This window comes from Dromaius novaehollandiae, chromosome 4 (assembly GCF_036370855.1).
Source record: "Dromaius novaehollandiae isolate bDroNov1 chromosome 4, bDroNov1.hap1, whole genome shotgun sequence".
Taxonomy (NCBI): domain Eukaryota; kingdom Metazoa; phylum Chordata; class Aves; order Casuariiformes; family Dromaiidae; genus Dromaius; species Dromaius novaehollandiae.
Genome location: NC_088101.1, coordinates 24,759,175 through 24,780,513, shown reverse-complemented (window position 1 = coordinate 24,780,513; position 21,339 = coordinate 24,759,175). Strand labels below are relative to the sequence as shown.

Below are 21,339 nucleotides of genomic sequence, written 5' to 3'. Positions count from 1 at the left end.
TTGCATGGTGGTCAGCTTGACATTTTTCTAGTGCCTTAGATGTATACATCAGAATTGAAATACATTTGCAAAGCAGCAGCTACCAGTTGCTTCTGAATAATGTGTGTTTTGTGAGCCTAACTTAAATTCACTTCTTAAGTAATAAAATATTACAATATTAAATGAATTTTGTTAGTTTTCCCAGGCTTCACAAATAATAGTCTTAATTTCTCCTGTAGCAGTACTGCATTTTCACTTTTTTTTGATTGTTTTGCACATGCTTCCATTTTTGTTTCATATATCGATATATATATACACAATAATATATATTACAATATATAGTATAATAATTTTATATAATATATTAAACAAATTTACACTTGTTTTATTTATAATTTGTCCTACACACACTCAGCTAGATGTAATCACCTTAAGTAATCCTTTGAATTAATCAGTGGATACATCACAAGCTTGTTTGGAATGCATAGTGGTGCATTATTAGCATGGATGGGAGATACTCGGCAAAACAAGTGAAACAAACTGTTTTAAATAGTAATTCATTTCTTAATGTTAAATCAGTCAAATTACTGTTTGCAGCACAGTGATTTTCAAATTGCAAATGGTGTAAATGGTATTTAAGAGGATCAGTTGCAAACTAGGTAATTGACAGTTGCTGTTTAGACATGCAGTGATTCAGAAAATACTCCTAAATTTTAAGATATGAGTGAGACTCCTTTCTGGTGTTTCAGTGAGCATCATGCAGATTCATCTTATTGTGAGGTTTCTGTTAGAAAAGTTCACAAGTGAGTAAGAGAAATTTTGAAATTACATCAAAATCTGTTTCTGGAGTATACTTAAAAAGAGGATAGTAAAAATAGTGTAGGATCTAGAATAGGAATACTACAAGAAGAGATCTTTCAAGCCTATCTAGGTAATTATTTTATCCCAAGGTAACATCAGCTGTACTTGTCATTTCTGATGGACGTTTTTGTAACCTTTTCTTAATGACTTCCACTGTTTAATGACTTCCACTGTTGGATACTTCATGACTTGCATTCCCCAAGGCAACCTGTCCCAGGACTGCCCTAATTTAGTATTCTTTGCTGTTCTTTGAAGCCCCTACATCTTGCTTATAGACATGAAAGTAGACTTTTCTTTCTCTTTAAGCAGACTCTTATGTATTTGAAATCTGTTACTAAACCTGTCCTCAGGCTTCTCTTCTCTAGACTGAGGAATTTCATTAAATTCTTTTTTCATTGTAGGTCATACTTTCTAGTCTTACAGTCATTCTTAGTAATCTCCTCTGGACTGTCTCCAGCTGGTCTGTATCTTATTTGATCTGTATCTTGCCTCTGACTGGAGAGAACTACACAGAGTTGTGGGAGTACTTCATATATCTCGCAGATTGTACATTTGCTTTCATTTATTTTGATAATGAAGTTATTTTGATAATAAAAACTGTTCATAGGGTGAAAAATAGTTGCTTTATTTAGCTATTGATCTAAAGAATTTTAATCAGAATTATACTGCTCCAAATACATACCTTTTTTTCTGTTGTTATCTCAAGAATTAAATTAAAAGACCTTGTACCTGTGAGTCATTAATGTGTCTTATAAGACTGCTCTGAATATGAGTACCAAAATTGGCATGTGTCAAAGTGGAAAAAAAGTATTTCACTTCTGCATTTTAGGTACTTGCTCTTTGGAGTTGTGATATGGACCCTGGGAAGACAAAGCAGTTTGCACAAGAATTGGCACCTTGAGTTGCATCTTCAGGATGCTAACTCACGTGCAAAAAACACAAGCTGCTGCTTTTCTCAAATTTATCTCACGTTGATTAACACAAGAGCGTGTGTTCCTTCTCCCCCTGCTCTTCTAGTCATCACTGAACCTTACTGGGTTAAAGGTTAGTTTGGGAATTTTGCACCTAAGAGAATTTTGAAAACCAACTACGTTTCAGGTCCTTATCAGAGAAGTTCCACTGGGTGTAACAGAAACAAGGGCCTGAAAAGATGTGCCTGGCTTTGCAGGCAAACATGAGCCAGCTGCCTAAACTGAAGTTCTGTCCCTTACACATGCTGCTCCTAATGTAAACCTACAGCATTAGGATTCATGGCAGTCAACAAAATTCTTCCACTGACCTCAGTAAGTACATTAAGCTTAGCCCATGCACCACTGCTGTTGTTGCTCTGCTTTCAGTGTTGGAGCTATTGATATGCAGCCAACTCATTTGTATTGCAGTAATGCAGATATTCCTTTTGAATATTTCATCCATGTGATTGTTCATAAGTAGTTACTTGTTTTGTTATATTTTTCATTTTATCTGCTTTATAAGCGCAGTATTGAAAGTCTTTTCCTGATCACAGCTTGTCTCTGGGTGCTGTTAATAGATTTCTTTATAAAGAACCTTTAAGGTTTATCTATTCAAAAAATCTTCAGAAATCTTAAATCAGTAGCTGGCATATTAGAAAACTGCAAGGATCAGGATAGTCCTCTTACTTTACTTGTATTCTTTGCTTTTTGTTTGGGGGGGGGGGAGGGGGGAGGGTTTACAAAAGAAAGTGACAGAGTGCCAGCATGGTCTTCTGGAAAAGATGTAGCTGAGTTTACACACATTCTAAACCATGTAGGTATAGAGATATACAGACAATGTGTTACATACGTTTTTGTATGCATATACACCGATATCACATTGAAACTTTAAATCAATCAGTGTTCTGGCATCAAGAATGTATTTTTTGCTGTCCCTGTGAAAATCTATCTGAATTGAACTAATTCATGAATTACCAAGTATGGTGTACATCTGATGTGAAGGAGGTGGAGGATCTAAAGGAGAATGGCAGAATTCTGAAGAGATATCAATAGAAAAAAGCTTAATTTATTAAAGAAAAGGATGGTATAGAAATCAGGAAACAAATCAAGAGAGTCTTAACAGTTTTAGTGAAGGCAGCTTATTAGCAATATTACTTAATCTGCGAGACTTTGAAATAATCTAGAAATAAGATCTCTGCTGATTTGGTGTTGATAGCAGTGCATCCATGTGTAGAAGTTAAAGGCAGAAAAATTATTTGGGGAGATCTGTAGTTCAGAGGGAAATCTGAAAGTCTTGGCATAGAGATGGCAGTTGTATTTAGGTTGGCAGATGAGGTTGCCCAGACATGAGGTGTGAAGAGGAAAAAGAATTCTTCCAAGACTGAGCCTCCTGAGATGCCTTACCAAAAGCCAGAGAAGCAGTGAGAAGGATTCTGCAAAGGATGAGCTAAAAGAACAATCCAGAACCATAGGCAAGCAAAAGGTAGGGTGAGAGAAGCCAAATTAGTAAAAGTCAGAATTAAAAGAAGTATAAATAAAGTAGAAAAAATGCAAATGTTAAGGGTGATTGACAGGTTAGAGTGTATGAAAATCAGGTAGTAGATCAGAGACTGGAAAAGAGAAGGTCATTGCAGACTGTCAAGAGCAGTTTCTGTTCAGACAGATTTTGCTGGTGTTGAGGGAAAGGAACCTCAGGCAGTTGTAAATGATGAGCTTAGAGGTGAGAGGAAGAGTGATATTTAGTCCAGAAAGCAGGTTTGAGTGGTAGGGCTTTACCATTTCCATCTAGAAGGGCCAGCGAGGAGGATCAGATTTGGCAGTGGATGGAGAAGGGAATTAGTGTACTGGTTCATTTTCAAATTTCATTTTAATCAAAACAGAATAGGGAGGATGTAGCAAAATAATAATGTAAAACTAGAGGAGTCTAGAGGCAAGCTGTATTCCGAGATTTACCAGAGTGTTCTTGAGACTTCGCTACCTTTTCATCTGTGCTCCAGTACAGTACATAAAGGAAGGTGATGCATAGAACTTGCTTAATTCAGAGGAACACTTGGAGTTGAATTTTTGATGTTTGTAATCCATTTTGAGATTCTCGATGAAAGTTTTTATATAATTGCTGTGAATTTATTATTAAATATATTTGACAACTGAAATTATTTCACTCTGTAAACAGAGGGCTAGGATAATATGCCAGTATTTCTGCATGAAACATGTATGTGTCTTCCAAATTAATGTCTGGGCTTCTATAAAGAAGACTTTTTATGTTTAAAAACTTTGTGGTCAGTCTGATGTTTCTGTTTACTTAAATATTCTAGCCTGTAAATTGATACTGAAAATAAACTTTGTTAATGATTGATTTTGATGTTTTTATATTAAAACATTGAAAGTTTCACAATAGAAGGGGGGGCTGAAAGGAGAAAGGAAAACTACCACTTAGATAACTTCATGAGTTGCAGCTGAGAATGTAAATGCTCCATTTTTCAGTTTATTCTTATGTAAAGTGGGTTCAACAGTGTTTAGTGTAAGTACTTAAGAAGTTGGTAAAGTGAGATTCTCAGAATCTATCATCATGTAACTATTGTCAAGAATCTGAAATGAATTTGTTCTGATAGACAGACAGACTGTTTTTCTCTTGAAGACATTTTAGATATCCAGCTATACATATGGAGAGCTAGCATTCGCCTCCATTTTCTTGACTTTTCAATTAAGATAGGTTGTAGGGGCACTCCTCTCTATTGTATTTACCTATTCTTTTCTTTTAGCCAGATCACATTAATCTCTCAACTTTTCTGTAAATAATTTTGTATCATGTGGTTAGAGAAGCAAGAAGCCAGAGCTAGTTTTGCTTTTGAGATGACATTAGATGTCAAAAGAAAGCCCTCTTGTTAAATGAAGTTTCATAATGTAAGTGGGACTTGAATTCAAAAGCACTATTACTCTTTGAACATGTATGTATTACACTGGAATAACAATTACAGTGGACAATAAATAGAGGGGGGCAGTTTTACAGCCTTAGCAAGATTAATGCTTTATAATCACGGAAATTATCACAATATCTCTAATGGAAGAATTTTGCTAGGAAGCAGACCAGACTATCTGTCCCATTCCAACAAATGCAAGTGTTATCCGTCAGAATTCAGTCAGTGCCATTCTTTTATCTCTTGCAAATTGCCATATGTGGTTGTTTTGATGAATGCATTTGATAACAGCAAAATAAAATAAGACGCCTCTAGAGCAAATCCTTCTCAGTTTATTCATGCCATTGAAGAATGACACTGCTCTCTTCAGTAGGTGAATAGGATTTAATGTTAAAGTGCAACAAAAAATCCTTAATCAGAGAACAGTACATTAAAAGAATTAAAAGGGGATTATTATTGCTCATTAAAGTAATAGCTTTTTAACTGAGTTCCAGTGAAACAAATTTGACCTTTCTTTTGGCAAGTTTATTTGGGAAATGAGCAGGACTTTGGAATGCCTGTCTAAATCTCTTATGTCTGAACAGTTGGTTTGTAGAACCAGGAGGCCAAATGCAGGCATGGATTAATAAGGTACATTTCTGCTAAAATGACCACAGTCACCTGAATGTTAACCTCAGTGTTTAGACAATAGGTACTTATGTCCCGGACTTTCAGTTGGACAGTTTTGGTTTTGGTTTTTAATATGAGGGAGAAGGGCACTTCAAACACTCCCTTAATTGGCCTTATCAGAGATAACCATGGCCAGACATTTTCTGGAAATTTCCCTGGAGAGCATGCATGCACACTTCCTTCTAAAATTTAATTTCAATAGCTATATAATGCCAATAGTATTGGTCAAGAGAGTGTTGTGTAATGTCCCACAGAGAAGCTTTGCGTAAATTGTTTAAGAATGATTGTAGACATACACAGCTAATTAACTGTGCCTATTTGAAATGCAGGAAGTAGATCAGGATTTATTTTTTTGTTTGTTTTCCGCATTCTCTGCCTTTCTCTCAGAAATAATAGGCAAAATACTATCTGCGCTATGCATGGATATTAAACTGCTATATTTTGCAACTAATAAAGGGAAATTTGGTGAACTAATCTCAATTACTATATTTCTTGTATTATTCACTCTGTAGGGCTCTTTGCATCTGTGCCTGATTCCGAGCACTGCATTTGTACCATGTCTCACTAACAATGAATGTTAGCGGGGTTTCCATACCACTCTCGGTTCTTCCCCCCAAGTTGGCTTCTGTGAGCTGTCAGATACTGCAGCACATCCTTCCCCCCAGCAAATAGAATATGTAATGCTCAGAATCTGTTATTCTGTTCATTTTGCTCTGATGGTTATTAATTTCTTGATCTGATCTGTATAAAGTCTTCTGGACCTGAATGAAGTTCTGAAGCCCTTCTAGGTGTTAGCAACAAACTTTTCCTGCTTTCCAGAACCTGGCTTTTGGTTCAGTCTTCATGACCTGGGAGAGGTCAGTAGCGTTCTGTGCTGAGAAACAATTTTTATTTGGATTCTGTTAGCAGTAGGGTTAGTAATCACCTACTTTATCAATGTTTGGGATGGCCAGCAATTGATTAATAACAATAACATGGTCTTTGACTCTTTTTGAAGTAATCATCATCAGCTACATCCTAGAGTACCAGCTGATACTGTCAGATTATATTTGAATTAAAGACTGTCAAACTAATATGCAGTTGTACCCAAAATACAAACCAATGCATCTGAAATAAAATTCAGAACTCTCTAGGTGGAAGAGACCCTCATACTTGTGCTACTCCAAAAAATTACGGCTCTTATATGCGAATCTCAATAGTGAAAACATGATAGGTGCTTATTCAGACTTTAAATGGATCTCCAATTAGGCACATTTCATGGTAAACATATACAAAGAATCCTGAGGAACTGAAGCTGCTATTTGAAATTTTGCACAAAGCCAAGAATTAGTAGGCTAGGGTTTGCGTATTTCAAATAACTGTCGAACCATCTACCATTATTATGCCAGGGATTGACACACAAGTTTTGAGTTCTGTATCAGAGGACAGTCTGAAATCCCAGTAATGCATCTGTTGCTTAAAATACCCTTCTGAAAACAAAATCAGCAAAGCGCACATTGTCTATCTTGACCTATGGTAAAAGAGGCCTTACTAAGAGAGTGTTAGTTGCGGCATCTCTGGTGACATATGCAGCCTGAGGAGCTAGACTTCCAATCCACATCTGTACTTAAAAAACAAAGTTAACTAGGCCTGTTTTGCACCTAGAGGCATGACATTCATGGAGCTAAACTCTCCTAACCTCGCAAACAGCATGGCTACATCAAGTCTGCCTAAGGGGAATGGTCCCCGGATTGTGCTAACACTTGACTTGAAGAGTTTTAGAAAGTACTAATTGGTACAGGGCAAAATCACAGCTAAGGACATGGCCACAGTGTAACAGTAGAGGTGATTGTATGTTAGGGTCTGTGCTGAAAGCCTTTGCTCTGACGCTGTTTAGTTTCTAGTACGGACACAACTATAGTGCTAAGAAGGGAAAATGTTCCTCTTCGGTTGCAACTCTGAAGCTTCATTTTCCCCTGTTGATAATGATGTCTCTCCCCATGAAATGAATTTCTTGTCATTCATTTTCTCACTCCAAAATCTTTAGTGGGAAAAAAAGGTGCTTGTGATGTTTATTCTGTTCTACAGGGGTGGTTCCGTAAATCAGGAAATAGCACTGCCCAGCTGCCTCTAGCAGTTCATTAAGCCATACAAATGAGCCCTTTTCACAAGGGAAGGATAAATCTTGGTATTTATGTTGTGATAGACTTTTTAGCATGGTTTCCTAAGGAAATTAGACCTATGCAGTCACATGGTAGAGGACAGACGAGGTGGAGAAAGGGAAGAGCTGCATCTGTTTATGCACCCCACCATTTTTTCATTAACCTTTCTTTTCCCCTCTCTCTGCTGCTTGCTTTGAAGTCTATTAGCTGCTTCCAGCCAGGTTTGACAAAGGATACAGTGACTGTTGAGTGGAGGAGGGTCATTCTTCCTGCTCATAAATGCCTTAACTAAAAGTGAAGTTGCAGCATAAGCTCACATCTTTTTAGATCAAAAAAGAAAAAAACCAAAAAACCCATATGCTTCTAAGAGAGATCAGTTTTTTATTTTTTAACAGTGGGAATTTTGATGTTCATATAATCAACGAGGAGACTAAACTCGTAAGAAACTAGACTTCATTAACTCTCGGGCTAGCAGAACTGCTTCTTTTGCTCTTAACTTCATTTTTTTTCCATTGGAACTTCCACAAGAATCTATATGATCTTGAAAAAACCTCACTTTTGCTAAAATAGCTTTCCTCAATGAAAAACCTTCACTGTTCTGCACACACAGATGCACACATATGTGCAACTTTTTTTTTTTTTTTTTTTTTGGAAGGACCCTTGATGGTATAGAGTTACATAATAATCCCATTTTCTTGCAAGTTTTGTTCTCCAGCTGGGTAGATTGACATTTTACGCTGTGGTTAAAAAAGCCCAGCCTTTAAAGACATTTTGAATTGTCTGGTCTGATGGACTTCAGATGAAGGTAAGATTATTTTTATGATAATTATTGTGTAACTGGAGAGAGAGCTGAAGTTCAATCCAGATGCCTGAAAGTCAAAGTCACTATAGACAACCTTGTTGATTATAAACATATTGTATTAAGAACAGTCTTTTCTTCTTAAAAATCCATGTGCTTTTATGAACAAAGGGAGAGAAAAATAGGCAAGTTTAAAGTTGATAGTGGTGGACATATCTTGGCTTACCCCCAAACTAGATCCAAATTCAATTATGCAAATGGACCTTCTTGAAAATGGAAAGTGTCCAGATGCAATGCTACATACCACAGCTACTCTGCTGTATTTTTTTTAACCACTAGACTGTTGTTTGAACTACAAAGATAACATGTGGGAATGGAAAAGAGAGGTAAACTTTCTAAGCTATGATTTTGTGGTCTGTCCTTGCTAAGAAGAAAAGTAGAATAACATGTTACTCTCATATATCAGCAAATCTATTTTTTCTTAAAAAGTCATACAATATTTGGATTTTCTGTCAAAATTAATATTCACTTTCTTTGCCTTCTGCAGTTATCATTCTAGCAGAAGTAGAGGTAGAAAATATTTTTGCAAAATAGCTTTGAATAAGTCATGAGCCTCTGATAGAATGAAAAATGACAAACATTAGTTACATTAGTTGTGTAGATGGATGGATGGATCTGCATACATATGAAAGTTTATAATGGAGCCAAGATATTGCAAATGCTTTTCCAACTCAGTGGTAGCACTCAAGCTACATCTCAAAATGGACATAAAGATGAGTATTTTGAGCAGAAGAGTGAAAATATTGGAACAGGATATCCACAAACATCTGTTAAATATAGTTTGTGATGCAAATTATGCCTTTTTATTTGGTTGAATTCCTGTATGCTTTGTGTCATTTCGTTTTGAACTGCTATACAGAAGGAAGGTGGAAAACACTAAAATGAGTCTAAGAAATTCTGGAATAGCAGAATGGTGTGGTTATGGGGACGAATTCACGTGCATGTTGGTAAGTATTATAGAGTTGCATAGATCCCATTAGGCTAGAGTTACCAATGATGCAAGAGATTGGCAAGGTTAACAAAGTCCCCTTCTTACAGTCAAAAGACATAGGTAACTTCTTTTCTGTGTTAAAATAGGAAAAAATCTCTTGCAGCGTCTGAGTTCTCAGTGAAGATTCACATTTTTAAAATTAGGAAAGCAAACTATGAGGTGAAACTTCTGTGGGTTCTTTGCAGATGTCAGTATGTAATTCATAATTTGTCTAAGTTAATAAATGTACCTGAATCACTCTGACATTTAGAATCTGTATTGAGAGTAGCATAGTGCTTAATGAAGGAAGCCTGAGACCACACATTAAACTAAGAGGAGAAAACAATATGCTGACTGACTTCCCATTTATCTCAGCATTGACCACCCTGTGTAGAGAGTTAGGTAAAAGTCCTCTTCTTGAGAGAGTTTGTCCTCAGGCAGTTAAATCTGTATTTAGAGCAGATGAACATGGGTAGCATGGTCTAATTACATTTTGCATTTTGTAATGTTTTAGTGCTTGTCTTTGCTTTGTGTGTCATGCCTGCTTAATGTGAGTTGGAGGGGCAAAGGGATAGGAACTTGCTTGTGATGCTTCATTTCCTTCTATTATTTATTCTGTACTTATTATTCTGACCTTGCACATTATTAGAGAGAAAGGAACGCAATGTGCCTCTGTCCTGAAAGAGACTTCTTTGCAAAGGGAGATTTAACTGGAGAATATAGTGCTAGATGCAGATTTACTGAGAGCATAAAAGACTGCGAGCCTGCCCCTGCTAGTACTGGCTGTGTTAGTACCCACTGCTAAGCTCTGTGATGCGGTGAGGATACGCAGGTGCTCCCTCCTGCCTGCTGCTACCATGAGTGCCTGTGCAGAGTGGCGCAAAGAGGAGCAGTCCATCTTTGGGGGTCTCTACCAGGACTACACACCTTTTGCTGCCAAAGGAAGCACTAAAAATCCTCATGCAGGGCTTTGTTTTGGCTTTCAAGCACTTTCTTTGTGCTGCTTCTAGTCTCTGCTTGTATTTTTTAAATTTAGTAATGTCTGAAGGAAGAAGACACTTCAAGAAATCTTAACAGCATCAGTGACTATAAAGTGGTGATTTTTCTGTCTCGTGTCCATGTGTTAGAATTTGTGGAATGATGGTTTTATGATGGAATTAAGAGTAAGGCCATACTTGGCAGTGAAATGGGGGGGCAGAGTTTTGATCCACTATCATCTGAATTCCTTCCAAAGTTAGAAATCATATTGTCACAGCAGTACAGCCCTGAGCCTAATAGCGGTCTTCCAGTCTGACATGAGAGTTATGATGTTTTCCTTCTGCACTACATTGTAGCAGGATGAATACTGGAGTGGCAATCCAATATCTAGGATCCCTGCACTATACAGGGTAGACAGGTCCTTAGTTTATCTGTGTTGTTATTGATTTTCCTCGAGGATCTACGTTTCTCAAGTATACTGACAAACATAACATGAAAATGATGATGCTGAGATTTATGATTTTCAGATGCAAGGCTTCCCAAATGCTGTATGAACAAGGGATATGATTCTGTAATAACTACTGGGCACCATGACTGAGATGTTGACTGATCAGCCATAAGCAGCTGAGGATGGTCTGCAGATTTTTTTAGTGCTGCTAGGTAGCCCTGACCATTGTGAGGCTCAGGCCTGAAACCATTGGTATATATAGCAGTGGGCAAGATCACAGCTATGTCTAGAATCTGTGGATTTCTCAGACCCTGTGCCATTTTAGAAGCAAAGTTATCTGGAATGTATCATTCCACTGTTAAAATGTAATGCATCTAGATAATCTCTTACACGGCTAGTTAAGCGCCATTAATGTCTAATCACACTTGTCGCTATGTAAGAATGACTGTAATACTATTTCAAAACAATACCAAAGATTTAGTATATTTGTCCCATTTTCCACTTTTCTCTCCTATAGGTGTCACAGCATGATTTATCAGAATTGGTACGTCTACTATATTTAATGATATGTAATAGCAGTAGTAGTAATGATATTTATTTAATGATATATAGTAGCATGCCATTCAGCAGAAAGAAAGATGTTTCATTTTTTTAACATTCCACATTCCATTTGGTTGGCTCTGTGAACATTTACCTATGTATTCATGAGACTGTATCTGTAGGTGAATGTAGAGGTGGAATTGCCAGCAAAACCAAATGCAGAATATTAAAAACTATGTGCAAAGGGTCTCAAACTTTTCATTTCTTTTACAAGAATTATAACTAGAACAGAAAATGCTGCCAAATAAATTTATTGTAAGAACACTGACGGTAACAATGGAGAAAAAAGGCATAAATCTCAGTAATAGTTTTGACAACTTTAGGGTCATCATCTTTTGGTTGCTTTTGAATGTTGCAGGATGTACCTGCAACATTGCGATGTGTCTAAAAGACTGTACCGATATTGTATATGCATCAGTTAATTTCATATGATTTTTCTATTAAAGCTGCAATTCTCAGTATTAGTATGGTACTTTTTTGTATTTGCACTATTCATTTCATTTTTGACTGTCATGCAAATAGTTTACATTGAACAATAATTGATTTTCATTCTTTCTTGCTCTGTCTTCATATGAATGACAAAAATCATAACCAAAGTAGAAAACAGTACAGATTTAGTCCATTCTTATGTCAGAGATCATAAAAAGAAAAGAATAAGGCAACAATTTATATTTTTGACATGCCTAAATTGCTCATGAGAGTTACTACCTTTTTTTCCTGTCAAATTCATATTTAAATCTCGCAGTGGTTTAAAAGTAATTCATGTGCAAAACTTTGTAACAGGAATACAAAATGGTATCTAATTATTCCATTCAGAGCAAATTTAAAGCTACAAATTTTAGGACTTCAGAGATGCCACATGTCATGGTCTAGCTTCAGGGTATTTTTAAGTCCTTTGAAAATTTTCAAGAGTACTAATTTCGTAAGTCCAAGTTCTCTAACACAGAGATGTTGCAGGATACATAGAGGAAAATCTTTTTAAATATACAGGACTTTGCAACAGAGACATGTCAGCTGTAGGTGGTCTTTTGGTATGTGCCTTTTAGGAATAGAAAGTTACTCATCACAGTATTGCAGTTAAAGATTGCAGTGCATCGTGGTATCGATTTAAAGTAGCATAGCACATATATTTAAAACAATTTTTTATTAAGCTGTTTATGCTATTCACCTCATCATTCTCCAAGCCTTCGAATTTAAGGTCGTATCCGCCCTTCAGAAAGCATCTGTTAGATTTATTGTTATCTAACTACCTCATTGCAATCAATTTCAACTTGTTCACAGTTTTGTATGTTTTAATCTCTAGCTGCATACTGTACCTCATTATTATAGCATGGCAGTGGGAATTAGGACATACTCCCCGGGTGGTGTCTTCATCGGAAAAGACCTGTGATTTAAATGCCGTCTAGCATAACTCTGTGAGCTTAATGTAGATAGAAGTTACACCAATAGTGGTGAGGGTGATTGCACTACTATTTGATGCAGGACAGAAATTGAGAAGGTAGAAGTTTTCTGTGTTGCTAGATAAGCCTGCCCAGCAGAAAAGTAGGTATGAGTGCAGGACATGCTACCATGCTAGGAGAAAGAGCAGAAATCTTGCAGGCCCCTGGAAGCTCTTCCGTAAGTCAGCAGGATCGGATCCTGCTGCTGTGGACATGCCAGCACGTGCTAGAAAGGCATCTAGTTTTTGCTGTGTGTATACCTGAGTCAGAGAAAGTCTTGTCTTCCAATACTTTGTCCTGAACCAAATAACAGTAGAAGCTATTAACTAGAGCTCCAGCTTAGGTGAGTGCTAGGCATGGCTGGGGACGTTGTCTCTAGCCTTTCCATGCACTGCTAAGCCGGCTTGCAAAGAGGAAGGCTCTGCAGGAGTGAGCTTCCTGCTACTTGGCATAATGGAGAAGACAGAGTAGACTGTCCAGTGGTCAAGAAATAACCTTATTGCTTCTCGTACAGTACAATATTTTCTTGTTTGCTGGCTTGGAAAATTCAGACTGCTAGAGCTATTGTATTTTTTCAGTCTCACAGAGGATGTTATTATCTAACTTTTATTTTCTCTCCGGCTGTGTTGAATTACCCTTTGTTGGTGCGGTGCAGTGTGCCAGGTAGGACTTCTCTTTTTTCTCCCTTTTGATCAACAGATGATTCTTATGAACAGCGGATTGCTTAATATGTATTGTACTTGAGCAATGGTTGTCAGTATGCCTTTTCTTAGAGTACATACTGATTTCCTAACTGCTAATGTTATTGCAGTTTATTTAACATGCAATATATAACATTTAATATTAAGTTTCTCCAAGTTCTTCGGCTTGTCACCAACTAGAAATTTGTTCACTTTCTTGCAGACTGAAGGTAGCTCCTTGGTTTGTTGCATAAATTCAGTAATGCTTGCCGATGCAATGAGCACGTTAACATGTGTAAGCAAAACTAAGATAGTTAAAGGAATACTGTTTTGTTCAATTCTTCACACTGGAAAAACGTAAGATGATCTCTAGCATCCAAAGAAAGTCAAGTGCTAGCAGTTCAAGCTGTAAAACGTAAAGGAAATACCAGGGTTCCACACTCATAAACCAGCTAAGGAATCACTACATAGGCATTAAAGGGGTGCACTCCTGGCCTCTCTGAGTCAATAAGAATTTTGCTTTTGAATTCTCTGGAGACAGTATTTCCCTATTTTGCCTTGCATCTTTCCAATTCTTGCTTCTTAATCAGTATCATTTTTAGTGGAAATTTTTTTGCATTTTCAGTCATATGTAGAATTATGGTTCCTAGCATTTTTAGGACAGCAAAATCCTAAAAATCAGAGATAGCAGAGTTATGAAAGCCAGCTTTGGTAGTTCCTTTCATGTCAGAAACTCCATCAGTGATCAGGGAGGGGAAAGCACTTGCTAAAACAGATAAATGTTCAATTGCCAAAGGAAAAAAAAAAAAAGAAAGAAAAACAGTAACCTTTTGGAAGCTTTGCGTGTAGTCTGGAAACCAAAGCTATGCCTTTTCTGGTTTATGCATCATCAGTTGTGAAGATTTCGCAGTGGGAACTCAGATTATGACAATGCTGTTAAGCCAGAGTAGAAGCCAGCTTACTTTTCTAGGAGTCTCTATTAGCTTTGTAGTGTTGGCAGGACTTAAAATGAGTAACCATTTGTTTTAGTCACTGGGGCAATCAGCCATGACTCTGAATTTACGCAGGTAGTCACTCAGTTAAAATAAAAAGGCATCCCATTTAGGGTAGAATTGTGCTTTAATGTTGAATGAATACAACATTGGAGTTATTCGTTCTTACTTCTCTGTTTGTGTCTATACGTACATTAATCATAGAGGCAAGTTGTACCAGGAGGCTCCTTTGCTCCATATGACACAGCATTTGGCAGTGCACTGATCCTTGCTTAGCTCAGAGATGTATATATAGTGGTACCTATCAGAAGTATTTACAAAGCACCCACTGTCAAAAAAATTTTTTTCACACTTAGTTAAATTACCATATTTAAAACATCGACTTTGCAGTCATGGGAAACTCTAGATTAGCAATTGTGTTTTCAATCAAAGATATCTTGAACTAATTCAGTTTTTCCAGTATAGATAGGTCTGTTGTTCATATTAAAAGCAGATATTTGAGGATTTCTGAATTACAGTCTGTAGTGTTTAGTTAAGGGTATTCAGAAAGTAATATTAAATTAGAAATGTGCTGCTCTAATATTAAACTATTCTTGTTTCTGTGAGGTTTTTCAGTGATTACTGTAGGTTTCTTCTATTATCTTCCTATCCCATATGTTTATTACCAGATTTCATTTTAATGCAACAGTCCAATGGACTTAATTCTAAAAACTCTGAAATTTATTCTTTTTGATTTACATGCCTGACTTTTGGTATCATCTCAAAAGTTCATCTTACGATCATAACATTCTTGTCTCCTACTTTCTGTATAAAGGCCTAATTTCAACAACTGTGTGTGTCAGATCGAGATCTGTGAATAGGTCCCAACTTCTGAAATCTTTTTTCCCACACTTGCATTAAAAATACCCCCGCAGTCTTAAAAATCAGTCAGAGAAGAGCCAGTTTGAACAGTCCTATTCATCTATTCAAAGAATGAAAAGAAAATGTGAAGAAAATTAGAGTGATTATCTACCCTCTTATTTTGTTTGCAGTATAAGGTACTAAAGGCGATAATAACAAGTATTACAATACTATTACATAGTTCAAAGTAAAAGCTGAGGTTGTCAGATAAATAAGCTAAACACTTCTCTGGTTTCAAAGCCATGTAGTTTTATTCATTACTCACCTTCTGAACTAGAAGTTAATCAGCTAAACTGAAGTAAGTGTGAATGGTTTGGTACACTAGAGGGTATGTCTTGAGTTGGTGACGATTGTAATAACTAATAGAGATACAGTTTTTCCTGGAGATGCATCTGCTCCTAACTTTTCTGAGAATCAGATATCAGGTTACTCTGTAATTCTGTTTTTTAAAATTCAAACACTGCTAGTGTGATATTCTCTTGATACTTTAATATACTCTGTAACTGCAGACTAGTTTGTTTGATGTCAGATCCTTGTTCTTATGACACGTATGGGATGTGCTTTTAACACTAACAAAGAGACAGTATTTTTAAAAATAAACAGAAGAGGCAGAGTTAGGGGAAGGCAGATTGCTTGGTGGCAAACAGGCTCACAGACAGGGAGTCACGGCTGTGCTGGCTGGACATCCAGTCTCCTGTGCCAGCTTGCATCTCTCTAGTGAGAAGGCTGGAAGCAAAAGAAGGGAAATACCATACTTCTGTTTCGCTGAACAGAGTAGCGCTCCTCTGAGCTCATTCCCCCCAGGGGACAGAAGAGAGACAAGCATCCACATTCTCAGGCTCTTTTGGCCACTGCCACTGGCTGAGACAAGAAAGGAAAAGCAAGATGGGTTTTGTGCATACCTGATAGTAGGGTGCAGATTTTCCCTGGGGTGGACCAGCAGTGTCAACCTGATGCCCTGCTCTGAGAAATTATTGGGGTACAAATTTCAATTTTGCCTACCCTTGCTGAGAACTCTAGAGACAAGCTTGAACATCTGTATTTAACCCTAAGTGTTGATCTGGGTTACAATTCCAGATCTGAACCTTCTGGGTTTCATTTAAATCATTGCTAAATATTTCTTTAGATGAGATTGAAGTCCAACTGCCATTTCTGGCTGTGGGTTTCTGGTCTCCTCTCCTCAAATAAGCTGAGTTTGGATTCTGCCCAGCAACACTGAGACGTTTTGTCTAGATACGTTGTAGAAGGGCAGAGCTTGGATCCAGCCGATTCTTACTTGGCACACGCACTGCACCTAACATACACCACCTTGCGAGCCAGCAAACACACCATCAAATAACGATGCCTTTCTTTTTACAGATGGGGGACTGAGGAGAGGCAGTGTGCAAGAGAGAAATACACAAAAGAAAGGTAACTGAAAAAGTTCATATTGAGATCTGTCAAAATATTGAGTAGTGTTTAGTTCTCAAAATCTCTTTCCACTGCCATTATGGAGACTATGGAACAAAAGTTCCCTGAGTACTGAGAGCCTATTTCAGTGTCTTCCCAGATGCATTTTGGTGCTGAGCACTCTGGGTCTCAGTATTTGTCTCATGTTTAAGCACCATCAAGATCCACAGTTAAAGAATTCAGCTCTGCTATATTCTCTATGGGGCCCAATCCCATAGGCCTTCTAAGAGCATTGCTAATTTTTTCCTTGTACAAGGAAGTACCATGCAAATTGAGACGTTCAGATTCTGTTAAGTGGAAGGGTGCTTAGAAGTTAGCTTTTGCTCAGAGCTGTGACATCTGCGTGCTTTGGTGGAGCAAATCCCAGTTCTTTGTTCTGACCACATCCTTGAAAAGAAATGGCATTTCCTCAGGCCCTCTGGTTCAGGAGTTGGGGAAGATTACAACATCAAGAGCCAGTGTCATAGTGTATGCACACAAGCATAACTCTTTTAGACTTACTGTGTCAGCAAGCTGTCTGGGTAAAATTACTGTCTGGTTTTATATGTTTGAATATTCATTATTGCCTGTATTGCACTTATTTTTGCATAAATAGCAAGAACAAATTTACTGTGGCATTGCAGTGATATAAAAGAGGAGGTTCTAACATTATTGTAACGTAGCAGTCATGTTGCAGTCATCTTAAATTGATGGCTCTGTCCATGTGCATTAGGATCCTTTTGCAGCCACACTGCTGCTCTACATAATGTTATTATACTTGCTGAATCTGTCTGTATCTACTTAAAATTAATAAATAAAAGCCAGTGTGTTTTTGTATGTGCTGTTGCACAGAGAATATCAGTAGTTTAGGTTATTCAGATACCACAGTGATGTGCAACCATATGAAAATTCGGCTCAGTACCATACTGTGCCAAAACATACATTAAATCCGAGTTATATCTGAAGAATACACATGGTTCCCACGATAAAATCTGTAGTTTCATGGTTTATGTCATCACACTTATTGCCTGCATTTGGAATATCTGTTACACCAATATACAAATAACTGCAGGGCTCAGCTTATTTTTATGTTTCAATATGTTAAATTTCTTCCATAATATACATTGAAGTTACACTTCTGTATTTAATTTTGGAGAAAATCAAAGGCAAAGGAAGTAGAATAGTCTGTCGAAAACTGCTCCTGTTATGCAGAATCTGACAGTAAACAAATTAAATTTTATGGGAGTTTTACAGAAGATCAGTTATTATGCAGTGATTCAGAATTTGGTTTTGCAAAGGATACATGAACCAGTCCCATTATTTGCAATGTATTCATAATTTCCAAATATTGAATAATACTTTTATTAATTATATTCAAAATATCCAAGTTTTCTTTTCAGGCTTCTGAAGGGGCAGCTTCTGAGAACGTCATTCAAGACGTAGACTGTGTTTTTGAATGAACTGTGTGGACTCGTTTAAAAACTACATAGTCTTAGGAATGCCAGAAGTGCAGCTCTCTCCTGGAGGAGGGAGAGGGGAAGGGAGACAGGAGGGTTCCATGTTTGATGCAGTTCACTGATTTCTGCATCAAACTTGCTGAACTTAGAAGTACAAATGCAGTTTTCTTTCTTTTTTTTTTGGCAGCCGGCTCAGCACATTTGCCCCAGGCCCTGACAGTCAACCTGGGTTCTTTCCGTTTCATGTGTCCTTTCTGGTAATAGAGTCTCTGCAGGCTGTATTATGCCTCCAACACATCTCTGTGGTGTTGTCTTCAGATTATGCCATCAGTGCCACCTGCGCAACCTTATTAGTCTTCAGTGTTGTGGTTAAAGTATTGTGAAAGGCAAAATCAAAGGTGGTTGTGGTTTGTAAGTATCCAGGAGAGCAAAACTGTGAGTCCTCAAAGCCTTTGCTACTGATGATGTGGGTTGCCAGACTTACCATGTAAAATGAGATCTTCTATACGTTGTTTATGTTCTGTATCCAGTATTTAAGGTGTATGAGACAATGTTTTTCATTGTTACATGTGTGTTTTTGCATATAAAAATGCAAAGCTGAGATACAGGAAATTCTTCATAGCTTCTGGTGGTTCATAGCTGCAGCCTGTGTGGCAGAAGCAGCAAAAACTCTCTGCCAGAGAGGAGGCCCCACAGAAAACTGGAGGTGGGGCGGGGGGCAGGCTGGCAGCAGAGAGCTGCTGCCTGCCTCATTGCAGCTCTCTGCTGGATTAGTGCCCCTCTGCGGGAGGTGGTGCTGGAGTGGCCAGAGTCTGAGGCAGGTGGGATGGAGAGTCCTGGGGACTGCAAGCCAAAGGGGCATCTCTCTTAGTCATGGTGCCCAGGATGGAAAGAACTGAACTAGAGTCAGCTTGTGAAATCAGATCATAGGGGAAAACAGTGCAAACGTTTAATTCAGAAGTAAGAAATGTTTATATAGAAGTCTATACCTTGATGTTGTAGCTACATAGAAATCAATGCTGAGAGTAATTACCTGAAGAGCTCTGAGACAGTTAGTTAATTTATATGTGTAAAGTATTTTGTGTTTTATTTATTTCTTTATGAAAAGTGAGACCATTGTGTTGGCATTTTCAGTTGCTGCCTAAGATGCCTAAGCAACTGTGAGGCTGCTCTGGGTTGCAGTTGGGTGAGTTCATCCTGCCCAGCCTAAAGTTCAGTAGAATGTCCTGAGGTTCGAACACTCTTCCCTGTCTATGCCAAATATATGCTGTTCACAGCAGAAAGCCTGACCAAGTAGGTTCTGTTATCAGACTGCCCTTTCCTTAGACAACTGAAGGCAGATTTGAGATAGGCTGCCACTCTCAGTGGCTGAGAACTAAATTCCACTGAAAAAAAGCTATTTGTGTTTCAAGTTGTGCTACAGGGGAATGAAAATGAAAAGAGTCAGATCAAGGGACAGCACATGGTGTAGAGCATTCTCTGAAAATGACAGTACAGTGCCAGTTTTCAGATGTGTGCAGATGATCAACAAACAAATCCCTGAGCTTTCTTCTACCTTGTGCAAGCCTTGATCTGCTTTCCAGATTCATTCTTCACTTACCCGGATTCATTCTTCACTTACCCACTCAACCTCCGATAGTTCAAACTAGGTGACTCTATGCAAGAGCAAAACATTAAATTGGAAAAGAGCTAACAGTTCAGCATCTTCAGGGCTACATTCAACTTCAGTATCATGAACTCTGGCCACAGCATAGCACTCTTTGTAAGAAAGCTGCTAGAGCACAAGCTGGTTTCCTAACCTGACAAAATTTGCAGATGTAGATGAAAAGAGAAGGATCTTGCATTCTCCTCATTCAGGAATGCAAAGATTGCATAGCATAACATTGATTGACTAGCATAACACAGAAAATGAACAATTGCCTGGGGCCTTTGTTACCATCTTTTTTCCCCTCTTATCTGAAGTGAGGAGAAATTAGCAGGGCTGGAAGCAGGAAGGAGAAATGAAAGAAGACAGGAGCCTTTGTACAGGCTTTTGGCACACAAACCTCCTAAAATTGTTCTCGCTTCTGGAAAAGACAAGTGGACTGGAGGCTGGATGCTCACAGAGGCCCAGGAGCTAATTTATACTTGCAGCTTCTGCTTTGCGGAGTATACATCCAGAGAAGACCTTCTGAGCAGAGCAATACTGATTCTTAAGTAGTTTATCTTCTCTGCTCTTCCCACACTGAAAGGGAAAAGTAAGTGTTCCAGCCACTCATGCCCCAAACACACTTTCTAAAACTCTGAATCTCCTTTTGTATCGAGTTGCTGCTGAATGGCATCTGTTGCTCAGAGGATGTAATGACAGCTGGATCAATCCCTCCCCTTGTAAAGAGAGGAGCTACATGAATGCTTCTTCGAGTTACATACATCAGGTGGAGATCAGAAAGGATCCTTGAAATAAGGGTCATGTGTTTGTTAAATCTAAACCCCAGGTATGTCCTCAGTATTTTGCAGATTGCTTTCTGTAGGGTGCTCCTCTTCCTATGGTGACTGACTTTCCTGGGATAGGAAAAACTCCTCCTTTTTGGCTCTTTTGCTTCTGCTTCTTTCTGCATCCCTAAGACACTTGGCCATGGCAGTCTGTCCCTAGGTTTCCAGTCAGGTCAGATTTATAATGAATAATTTGTTGAATGCTATTCTGTGTATGGTTTCTTGGAAGATTTCACAATGTGTCACGCAAAAGGCAAAATGAGTTTCCATATCTGCTTTTGTTTTGTTTCTGATTTGCATTTGTTTTCCAATTTCTGAATAGTTCTTCATTTTTTGCCCTGTTAGCTTGTTTCCAGTGAATGACTCCTCATACATTTGCATTGATTTAGAGTTGATTCACTGCAAATGCATCTATTCTTTAGATACCTGATAATGTAGCATTTCATAAATCCATTATCTAGATGATTAAGAAATTTTCAAACAATGAATAATTCTTCAGCCTTGAGACATATAAAAATCAATGTTGTTTTTAACATACTCATCCAAAATAGAGGGAGGCAAATACAATTTGAAGATACTATTCCCTGGTTTGTCCTCT

The 21,339-nt window shown here is 37.8% G+C and overlaps 1 long non-coding RNA gene across 1 annotated transcript in view; it reads left to right on the top strand.

Annotated features, from left to right (window-relative positions):
- Positions 1–21,339, top strand: part of LOC112980876 (uncharacterized) — a 137,692-nt gene that overhangs the window by 82,731 nt on the left and 33,622 nt on the right. The window contains exon 11 of the long non-coding RNA XR_003258541.2: positions 16,744–20,743. This is a non-coding gene — a long non-coding RNA (uncharacterized LOC112980876). The remainder of the gene's footprint in view (positions 1–16,743; positions 20,744–21,339) is intronic.